We start from the raw sequence: 12,506 nt of genomic DNA on the forward strand, positions 1-12,506 counted from the left end.
CGATAATAATCATATTATGCTCGCACGCCCGGAAAAGAAACACATCGTCAGCCGGGGGGAAACACACTCAACCACACATGGCAGAACCGTGCGCACTCGGAATACGGAAAACGCATCATTTTCCGCGCGAAAAACCACAGACCCGCTTTTACACCCCTGCTGTCAAACCTTCCTTTCTTCCTTCGCTTTTTTTAAGTACTTTTAAATTCGCTGGGATAAAAAACTACATGTTTCAATGAAACTCCAGACACGCTTCCACTACTGCTTTCGCCACCGAAACTCAGATCACTAATGCGTAAAGAGCGGTAAAAACCGATCCTCTTTTTTCGCGTTTTGTTCTGTTTTTTGCTGGGCGGAGTTAATAAATACGCAACCACCACCACCGAAAAACGGTGCGGTGTTAGAAAGTTGGGGAGGCCGGGCGGAAACGGGACGAGTGACAATCATAAACTTAACAAATTGTCCACTCTTATCTTGCCGCTTGCACGGCGTTTTCATTCGTTCGGTGCCCGGTGGTGATCCTTTGTTCATGACTTTCCCGATGATGATGTCGAAGACTACCACCACGGTAATAAGGAGATTTACTACCTTGGTTCCAGTTAGCCTGGCCACTCTCATCCTTCGTTTTCTTCACTCATCGATTCGAAAATATGCAGCAATGATGCGCCATCCGTTATTCTTTCGCGATTCTATGCTCTGTTTGGTGTTTTGTTCATGTTTCTCCCTTTCATGAGTCCCTTTACAAGGGCCAACTTTATGTGTTGTTAAGGTCACCCGGAATGTTAGTGGCTTTTTACTTCCATTTTTTCGCTTTTCCGTGCTGAAATGCAGAAGTCATAAAGTGTGTCAAAATTGCGAATCAATCTCCTGCTCGGTGCTGGATGCGCCATGCCAATGCTACCGAAAGCGAGTCCTTTTGGGACGCTTTCATTTTTGGTAACTAACTAAAGACGATGGATTTCCCGAATCGCAAAAGCCCGCAAGGACGTGGATGAACAACGATGGACACACAAAAAGTATGAGTTCTATATGTTCTATTTCGTTTGCCGTTAAAAGAATGCACCGTTCCTTTATTTAGTATCATCATCCATCGGAGGAAAAGAAAAAAAAGTATTATTTTCACTTGTATCTAATGCTGTTTATCCTAAGCACCGTTGAGTTCATCTTCAAACTAGGAACATGGAATCAGTGCTCAGCGACAAAAATTTAATAAATTGTAATCTGTGAACACCCAAAACAACACAATCCTCGATATAAAGATGTAAAAGTTGGAAGAGTTGCAAGTTTTAATACATACGTTAGTGAATACATCCTGGTTGATCCTGGATAGATCCACCACTCGGTGAAACACACGTAAAAAGCCCATCGTCTCAAAAACTAAACACATTTGGGTAGTCTACATCGATTTTACCAGGACATTTGATGTTACATGTTTTATATGTGCAATGGAATAAAAACAATCAATTTACATATCGCACCATTGTTAAATCGATCTCCGGAAAAGCATGCTAACAATTGAAATATGCGGACGGATAGTGAAAGAACCCGTCACGAAACGAACTGGTATGTAGCGAAAATGTTAAGCACCATTTCTTCCCTGTAGCAACATTCAACCTTTCTTCCACATGCTGAACAGGGATGAAATACAAATGCACCAGCACAATAAATGGGCTTAGATATGGAATTGAATAATCTTCCGGTCCCTAACGACCATCAGAGAATAAAGTTTTTAGGTTTGCGTTAAAAGACACCCAAAGAAACTGGTCTCCCATGAAAGAGGTGTCGTCTGTTACCTAGCAAGTGTTTGTCACCAGCACCAGGACGATGGCGTCGCCCGTTTACTTTTTGCCTCCAAAATAGCTCTTGGTGGAAAATACTGCACTACGCTACCGAAAAAGACAAAGTGCAGATGTAAATATCTTCAAATCAGATGGCGCAGATGGTCCGGTACGATAGTAGCAGAAGCAGCGCCGCCATGAACAGTGAGACGTTCCGAGCGGGTTAAACGACATGCCGATATTCTTGGGTCTGGTAGATTTTAGAGCGTCTTACCCTTCTACCTCCTTGCAAAACCTTCTACCTCCTTGCAAACGCTGTGTTGTTCCAAGTGGGATGTTTTGTGGTATTTTTGGGGATTGTGGGGAGACAGTGAACACAGAAATAATGATGCTACTACTAGACCAAGAGCAAACCGCAGTATCGTAAATAGCATGGCAATAGAGATATTGTAGACTAGACTAGACTACAAACTCAAGACTTAATAAAGTCACAAATAATTTGTGGGTTTAAAACAAATGTCTCAATTTGCCGGGTTTTCCAAAAACATCTTTTGCAGATAAAAAAATAACAGAATTACAATCAGTTTATGGCTATGCATATAAAAGATATGCTTATGTTTAGTTCTATCCTATATTGCATACGTTGGCATTGAATGGGTAAACTAACGTAACTGAATCTTTTAACATTCTACTGTTATATTTTGTAGAATGAAACCTTCGCACACAACATTTTATTAATGACACTGAATTTTAAATTATTAACCGAATCCGCAATTAGCACCTCTGTTCAGCATATCTTGGGTAAAACTTTATGAACTACTTATGAAGAACCTTTGCAGACCGTCCACAAATCTTCTGGACACCGAGCAATGGATCTGGTTGGAAAGCTGGGCATTTAGCACAAGAAATTGAATCATTTCCAGAAAGTGGGGATAGCAAGCGTCACTGTTTTCCGGCCTTAGAGCTTATACTGCGCCTTTGACGAATCGTCGCATAACCTGAAGGATCCTCAGCTACAATCAGCAGCAAAGTCCACCGACAATACTCACTTTTCTGTAAGCTGAGGTAGCGCGTTATCTATGCAATGTTCTTCAATTCTCTGAACTGTTTTATTCCTGTTTGAGCAAATGTTTCTTATTGGTCAATGTAATGCGCAATTCGCATGGGATTAATGTGGATAAGCATGCGTAACAGAAGTTAAAAACCCGGAACATTAAAAAGTTACGTAACTGCAGTACATCAGTAGTAGGGCTTCATGCGCTGTAAAGCACAGATACTGGTGCAATATGCTGTAAATCGGCTGAGTTTTGAAGAATCTCATACTGAATTAACCAAGATGTTTGGTAGACGGGATTTCAAGAGCAAACGGTGATATAACAGCGCAGTTTCCGTGGGGCGGAAGGAGAGCCATAGGCTCCACAGAAATCAATAAGTACATATATTCGAACGAGAAATCCTCCTTTTAATTCGACTCAACGCATTTCACCTTTAGAAATATAGGGTCCCTTCAAAGCGCTCGACTGGCTGCATAAATGGATTGTCCAATCTTGGTATATGGACGCTGCACGTGTGCGAACCGCCATACAAATTAATTGCACAATCGTTCTGTAAGTGCTAGAAACAATGGATGGAAATCAAAGTCCGTAACCGAAAAGAGGAGGGAGGTTGGGCGAAAATACCTAAAACATACTTATTTGAACTCTAATTATTATTACCGGGGGTTGCTAAAAGTGCCCCGGAACGGATGACAAACTAAGTGGCGGCGGAATTCTGCGAGGAAGGCAGGTTAAATCGGTGTACAGCGCGCGATCATCTGGAATCGACGGCAGCATGCTGGTCGTACGCAAGTGGTGTACATTGCTTTGCTATGTACACACATACACGTTTAGTACGGCGTCAGTTTTTCCGGTGAGCGTAAGGTGAAAACAATTCCGTAACAGGCAAATTACTGGACAGGAAGCGGGAGCCGTGCAAACAAAATCCTGTGCAAATCCTAAAGCCTTTCGAATGGGACTAGTTTGCTCGAACGCTGGACCACCGTGTGTGTGTGCGTGTGTGTGTGAGTGTGGGTCGGTAGATTCGGAACTTCATGGGTTCGGTAGATTCGGAAAACAGAAAACGAAACCGAAACGGGTCGGGCATATTTTCGATGCTCATTTGCTAAACTCTGTTTTAATGGAGCAAGGATCAGATACTAACAGCGCCTGGATGCAAAGGTGGACCGGTGAGGAGCTCATACCACTCCTTCCCCCTCCCAATTTCAGTGATCATCGTAGGAGGGATTAAATTTGAAATAACATTCGCTCCTAAACGAGTTCACCAAAACGGGAAGAGATGCCCAACACGGCCCTTTTGCCAGGACTTCCCAAGGACTCCGCAGGGGAAACATCATTGGAAAACGATTCAATTTCCCATCGGCTCTGAAAACGGTCCGATTGATGAAAACGTTTTAAATATATGATTTAAAAAAGGCGCTGTTTGTGGAAAGCTTGCGAAAGAAACACAACGCAACAGGTGAGCAGATGTGTACGTAGCGTCCCTTCTTTGAAGCACGACGGGTGCATTCGTCTGCCTTTCAAATTTGAATTGTTTTAAATGCTCTTTAGAATAATTTCCAGTGTGCCGTAAATGGCAGCTCTTTAATAATTGTAACTAGTTTTTCCTCGTCGTGTTCCGTTCTACACTGTCCTGTCTGAAATAGTGAATGTCATTCTTCGTTTGTAAAACTCTCCTCGAGTCGCTCGACTGATTAAACGTGGAGGTGTTGGGCGAAGTATAAATGTAATTTCCTAAATAACACGCAAACCACTGAGATTCTCCGTAATCGTCTTTTCCCGGGCGTGTAATTCCTCAATCCTTTCTACCGGGTTGCTCTGCGTAATCATGCAGATTGATGGGGATCCTGTAATCGGGCAGATTAGGGGCGACGTGGTCGAAGAGCATGCGAGAAAACGAACTGACATTGGCGAGCTGAGGCGAAGAAAAGAAAGGAAACACACGCGGGTGGAAAACCTGTCCCATGTTCCGCTCCGGGGCAGGTTTGGCGTATTGGAAAACTTTTTGCATAAACCACCTCCTCCGTGGCCTGGTTTTTGCTTGAGCCCGAAGTCGTTGCTAATCCGGCACAACTTTTCGTCGTGCCGATGTATTTTTCAGACGTCGTGCCTCTTGTTCCGGACGAAGGGCAGCTCGTCTGTTTTTGGACAGTGTCAAAGATACCGTAGAGAAGGGGAACGTACGAAGTAAAAGGAGGGCATGCAGAACAGGATGAAACCGGTTACCAATTTCTACATGATACCCTGCCGGCAAGTACCGGTGGACATTCCGAGATGTCGTTCGGTTGAGGTAGAAACGCGTGTGTCGACGACGACCTGGTGAATCAAAACGAGTCGGCAATAGACATCCTACCGTCTCCGACTGAGAAGTGTGTCCTTCGGATTAGGTTTTCAGCGTGTCCGTCATGAGAGTCTCTTTTGCGGAAATACAAACCACCGACTCTGCCAGCTCTAGAGTGAGGTACGAAGATGAGATTGTTAATCATTTCGATTTTTTTTTTGTTGATGCCTGCTCTGACATTGAGGGGACGGAGACAGGTAGTAGGAAATAGAGCACCTCGCAGGGCAGTGTGATGGTGTCGCCGATGACGGCCCGTATCGACTGCGAGCGGGAGGTGAACTTCGGGGGCACCATCGGCGGACTGTCGATGAAGTCTGGATCCAGCAGCGTGTCCAAGAGACTGTTGCCGAACGAGGTGCCTGCGAATTGAAACCGAACCAGAGTTAGTTGTGTGTGTGTGTACTGCGTGCCATCCTTCATTCATTCTCCCGAAAATTTGCGATAATCGATCAACGCGAGACAGTCTCCTTAAACAACTGTATGAAAACGGCTGCACGGGACGCCATTCGGAGTCCAGTGATGTCCTAATTAAAATTGAATATGGCACGTACACTGTCGTGTACGTCGATACGCGGTTCGATAACGAGAAAAACTGGCACGATCCCATCGCCATCACTACGCGGGTTCGAATCTGGAGTGGACGATTTCGAAGCTACGGTATTGAAGTTCCGTGAAGCGTTTCGAAACTGGTTGCTACGTTTCGTTTCCTCGTTTTTTGGTTGTCGATCACTCATTGCTTTTTGTTTTGTTTCAAAACGTGATTTATTGCTTCAATTCGATCATCGGAGATAACTCTCTCGAACGTGATAGTGTCAAGTTGAACGCTAACCAGTTTAATTTCTAGCAGAACAGGGCTTTTGAATAACTCCGCACTGACAGAAATCAATAGTCTCTGCTAAAGATATCAAATGACATATTAAATTGCGCACGGAAAACGCGGATGAGCTGTAAAGTGAATTAAATTTCAATTTTGTTTCCATCCAATATCCTGACGAAACGTGGAACTGAAAGAGCAAAGGATTGAATTAAACTGTAAAATCCTTTAATTAAGTCACCAAAAAGTGAAAAGAAACTTTGATGACTGACTGATAGCAGTCAAAGTAGGGGCAAAAAAAAAGATATCAGATTGCAAAAAAAAAAATGAACGAAACACTACACGTTAACATTAAACTGAGTACTTGAGGAGTTGTATGTGTAACATAGAATCGAAAAGTAATACTGGCAAACGTACCAAACTCTCACGCGTTGAACTTTTCAACAAAAAGTTTCCCTAACCAGGTCACATGCCATCGTTGATTGTCATTGACACCAGAAACGGAGTGTGTCGGATGTGGAGACGGTATTCAGAGGCTTGTTAAAACTGACACACATTTCCTCCCGGAAGGCTTCGACACCTCTGTAGGGATTGAGCTGAGCTAGATGAATAATTAGAAAAATAGTAATAATGAACGAATTGATAAACGAATGAATTTTGAATGCGAGGCAACGAAAAATTAAAAATGAAATTAATCGCTAGATAGTTGGTAACGAAAATTAGAAGGGCGATGGCCTACTACTGAACCGAGATGGATCTGCAGATCGAAAAAGATGGAACAAAGTAGACATTGAAAAACGGAAAGGGTTGTACCATCAGTCTTCTGATTGAATTTGACGAGAGTGGATAGTGAAAATGAAACAAGTAGTTGAATTTGGAAGTTGAAATATATTGAAAAAGAGAAATAATCCGTGAGATCACGACAACCTCCTCCCGTTTGTGGTCCATCAGTCAGCAAGTCTCGGGAAAGTCTGGAACTACAGGAGTTAAGGTAAAGTTAATTGGCACTCAGTCGCTCGGCAAATATGAAAGAAAAGTCCAACTGATCCTTTGACGTCGTTTGCTATCGATGTTCTTGCTTTTACTCGAATGGTTTCATTCCCACGCGATGTCGGCAACATCCTTATCGACTCCGGCCGCCGATGGGGGTGTGCGTGCGACCGGCGAGTTTGTCAATATTTGAACACTGATGATGTTTAACTTAGTTTCCATCGCTCCGATGTCCTAGCAGTGTTCCATCGGGCCGATTGCATAAATAGCTGTGAGTAGGAAATAGTTTCAGCTTCCCTGCTCGTCAACTCTTTTGCCCTGGCAGATAGACACACAGATATAAAAACACACATACCAGACGTTGGTGGGAAAATGGCACTTTCGTAACGAACCGATTAACCTTTCGTCGATGGTCAACTATACATATACTATCAAAATGTACGGGGATTATGCATGAAAACATCAGATTTCTCTCAACTGGTCGTGCCTACTTCAAACATCCAATCGTCCAGTTTCATTCTGAAAGATCCTTGAAAGTGATGAATTTTCTACTTTACATCAAATTCATGATTCAACATCAAATACTCTACAGTAGGCTATCATTCTTCATGTTCTACATACACTGCCGCGGTTGTTAGGTGAGATGTAAAACGCTGTTTGAGAAATGCTATCGACTTAAAGGACCCTATGTGTCTAAAAGCTCTATATACCTCGCTAGTTCGCTCAATATTAGAATTTAATTCTGTCACTTGGACGCCATATTCCGCAGTTTGGATAAATAGACTAGAGTCAATACAGCGTAGGTTCACTAAATTAGCTTTCTATTATGCACCATGGTTCAGGCCTACTAATCCGATGTGCTATCGTGATCGTTGCTCACTATTAGGATTGCAACCACTGTTCTACTGGCGAAATGTAGCCCAAGCTACGTTTATAGCCAAACTACTAAACAACGAAATTGACGCACCATCACTACTAGACAAACTAAATATTTCTGCGCCGAAAAGGGCCCTGAGATTCAGAGACGCCATCAGAGTCCCACACACAAGTACGGCATATGCCAGTAAAGCCCCGATCGTCGCTATGTCTAAAATGTTCAATATATTCAGCGCCCACCATGACTTCAATGTTAGCACGACTAGTTTCAAAATCAACATACTGTTAACATGGACGTCTACCACTAATTAAAAATGTTAAGGTTGTGATTTTGTTTTCATAGAAGGTTGTAAACTTAGATGTAATACTAATTTTAAGTTCAAACAGACAAAATTGTCCATTGAATAAACTAAACTAAATGGTCGAAACCACACTTCTGCTTTTCGATTTTTCACTACTTTGGCAGAACTTTGAAGGGAAAGAGAAATGAACAAAAACACAAATGGATATTGACGAACGACTGACGGGGGAAGCTTTCGCGTCCTAATTCATCGAGTTGATCAACCACATTTTCCCACCAACTAGTTCATGAGCTGCCTTTTAAGCTCGCATTCGTTCACCTTTTTTACGCCCGGTCGGGAAAAAGGGTTCGCTTTTCCGCTGGCCAGTTGTTGACTCGAAACCTTTTCCATCAAGTGAAGTGCCTTTAAAAGCGACTTGCAACAATTTGACATAAATTCAATTAACTATTTCCACTCGTACCTTTTCAGAGTTCTTTCTTTGCTCTTTGCCTTCCTTTTCTGAAAAAAATGGATTTTGATGAAACTGGTCAAAGTGGAAAACTGTCGGGGAACCGAATAGAAGGGTACATAAAACTGGTGTACGAGTAACGCGGTGTGTTATTTACACACATATTTTTAAATGTTTCATGTTACTTTTCACTCTAACACGTGATTCTTGTTTCTTACTTGGTTTTTTCACTTTACCCTTGTTATTGGACGCTACTCGGAAAAAGCCAGTAGCATTTTCCCTCTTTTTATTCGTCGACAACTTGCCAGACGAACCAACGGAAACTCTCGAGATGTTAGACAGAAAATTTGATTCGGTTCCATATTGAACATTTCTTTTCTTTTTCCTTCCCGTATCCAATCACTCATTTTTCTTCTTCCGTCAACCGTTTTTCTTCTCTCCCGTAGCCGTCTTTTGCGAAGTGGCACTGAACTCATAATGTTGTTAACGAAGAAAGTGGCATTTTGCTTGCGACACTTCATGATTTCTACCATCGACATCGTCGAAATGCAACACTGCCATTCCATGTTCGCAGACTGGACCACTTTCTTCCGTTGTCACTATTTTTGCGATGTCGCCCATTTGAAGGCTAACAATTTTACAATGTCGTTGCAAGGTGAAGGAAAATTAGCCTTGGTTGCTTGCGAACCAAGGAGTTTTTTAAATGCTAAAAATTGAATTAATTTGTCACGACCATCGTAATGAAAGCGGGTGAAAAGTGGAAATGTTAAATATCTGTTCTATAATGTTCTTCTAAATAATCTTTTCATGTTAAATATCTGTTCTCACGGTGCCGCAATGTCTCAAGATATTGCGAGGATAATGTAGAATTCGGTTAATGAGAATGAAATTAAACTTGAACTCTGCTTTTTAAACTTGAACTCTGCTACCTAAACTAAAATCATCTGCAAATGGCATTGCTAGCGTTGCTATGATGATTCCGCTTCACTTTGAACTGTTTTACGCCGTTTATTTTTAGTAGAAGAGAAAAATGCAAACGGTGCTGGAAATGAAGCATAAAAGAGCATGATTGAAAATAAAAGGATAAGTTTTGCTGCGCATGGAGTTGAACTTGACAATCAATCGTGTTCGATCAATAAATGGTGAAAATAGGACAGTGAACGGAAATGGATGAAAAAACGGACAAAAATTTTCGCCAGCATTCCCATGAACTGCTGATTAAATTACCGGAAGGAGGCTCGACAAGGATGTCGGTATGAAAAGAAATCGTCAATGAAATCGTGAAAGCGTCGAGAAAAAAACACACACGCAAACGGAACAAAAACAGGCAAACTGTGTTCCTTTTTTGAACTTTTGATTGTATGCCTTTCCGGAGGGTTGAATGGACAAACATTTCGATCGGGTGGATAGAAAATTCTGCCATGGGATGCACTATTTCCACCAGCCCGGATCCAGAAGGAAGCTGCGATTTGCTGCAGTTTTTCGATGCAGTGTACCTTGATTTGGCTAATTCTAAAGTTTCCACTACCAAACCCAGGTGTGCCACGTGCGCTAACATTCGCCGGAAGGGGCCGGCTCTTCGTGCGCTTCAAAGGGCCGGCGCAAACCAAACACAAATAACACGAAAGCAGCCTCACCAGCAAACATACCGAATGCAAACTCTCCGGCAGCGCCAGTGACCGAGAAAAGAATTAAAAGGAAACTCATGACACCTTCGCAATGGGAAAATTGCAGCAGCTTCGAGGTTGCAGGGGCCTCGCCATGACTCACTATCCCTCCCTACCATTCCTCTTCCACACAATCACCGGTCAGGGGTTGTTTGGTGTCAATTAAATAAAACAAACCTATCCATATGCCTTCAGCTCGGTGCTATCCATTTGAACAACATAATATTTTACCCTTCTGTCGGTTTTTGGCGCTACATGGGAACGTTGAGGATTTTTCCTCGACTTCCAAAATCCCTCAACCCCCTACCGTTCAAACGACAACAAACAACTGAACAGTCGAGGGGGGGTTATAAATAATATTTCCATTATCACACTCGACTCAACTTCGACTCCCGAAATGCTAGCCAAAGAACATTCCACCCAATAAAATCACGCGATCATCAAGCCGTGCCTTGGGTGAGAGTTCGCTGCGAGGAGGAAAATCGGAAAGAAGTAACACGGAAGAACGTACGAACACCGGATCATGGTGGTTTTCCTTTGACTTTGCAACAGGGGTTAGTTTTGTGCAGTTTTCCGAACTACGCGTGGAAAACCTCGATGTGCCCAGTTTTTGTACAATCAATTATTCAAATGCTAATTTGGACTGGCTTCGCGTTTCGATGGAAACTAGAAGTCAGCCCCAGTGATTAATTAACCGTGAAACCAGTACTCACTTCCAGGAATGGGTTGGTGTTTTTTGGTATTTTATTTGTGTATTTTGTGTGTTTCTGTTAAGTCTCCTCGTCCGGAACGCTACAACTTTGGGTGAAGTACGTTATGTGCGGCATATGTTTTCCACCTTCTGCGTCGCGGGAAAATTGATTTACCGTGTTGGGAAATTGTGTTATTGTGCGTTACAGTTACAGTTTTTCGGTCTCTACTTTTCGTTCTGTCACCCGCGCGCATACGTTTGCGATTGCCAATCGTGGCCTGATCCAACGTTTGCTTCATGCAATCTGGGTTAATTAAATATTGAAATTAATATTTATATTCAATAATGAATAAATCTTTACTGAAGCTCGCTCGAAACAATCGAATGCCGGTTATGGAAAGCAAACAATAAGCCAGCGACTGTGTTTGGTGGGGTTGTGTTTTTTATGTGCCTGTGCGTTTTCCTCTCCTCAACATCCCGACACAAATTTATTACCACTCTGGCGAGAAAGAACCGGGTCAAACACATTTTCCGCCCGAATTATCTGATGTGACGGCGCACGATTACATGAAATTCGATGCACAAAATGCGTTTGGGGTGTGGAGAGGGATGGTGGCCAGATCGTCGTAATTACTCGAAAGCATTTATGTGGTCCAGAGACTACAAACAAGGAATAATGAGATTTGCTGGTATAATGGCAATTCTAGTGACGGCTAACTTTCGACATCAACTAGAAGAAATTTAATTCACACATTTGACAAAACGTGTTCGTTGCAACATCTTTTAATGAAATTACTGTCAAAGTACATTCATAAACCATCTAGAATCGAAATTTATATGCACTATAACAGGTAATGATTTCTGAGTGTTATTTCTCATCACGTACAATTTCGATTAGTTCAGTTCCAGCTGATAGTACCTGACGCTCTTGATAAAATTTATTTTAGTAAATTGGTTTTATCATTCACATTTATTTCCATGAACTCTATGGAATACATCCATAAGTTTTACCTTTAAACAAAAGATTGAGCGAAAAACGTTTATTTTTAATTTTTCTGAGGACAAACGAGACAAACGAGACAGTTGCGTACAATTCAATTACATTTTTGACCATTGTTCAGGCACCAGAATGAAATTTTCTTAAATTTTACGTATCATCATCCTTGAATATGCATATCACTGAGAAGTATATTTCGACAAATGAATTGAATAATTATCAACAGCATTCATATATTTCCCGTTCAGGTTTGAATCAGCGCAATTGTCATACCACCAGGCACCATGACGGATAGCGGCACAATCTTCTTTGGCTATATCATGGTCTTTGTCTTTTGTACTAAATTTCCTTCCCTTTTGCCGACTCAAAGCATCTTCGGCAGTTCCGCTAAATGCTCCAAGTTTCTTCAGAGAATATTTCTCCGATTCGCTTCCGATCTCAAACTCATTATATTGAGCAAAGCTGTAAGTACCATTGAATCCTTTCAGTTCTACCAGTAGCTCAAAGGGAGCCTGCGATGTGAGTTGATATAAACGCTCCAATCCGA

This window comes from Anopheles coustani, chromosome 3 (genome assembly GCF_943734705.1).
Source record: "Anopheles coustani chromosome 3, idAnoCousDA_361_x.2, whole genome shotgun sequence".
NCBI lineage: Eukaryota > Metazoa > Arthropoda > Insecta > Diptera > Culicidae > Anopheles > Anopheles coustani.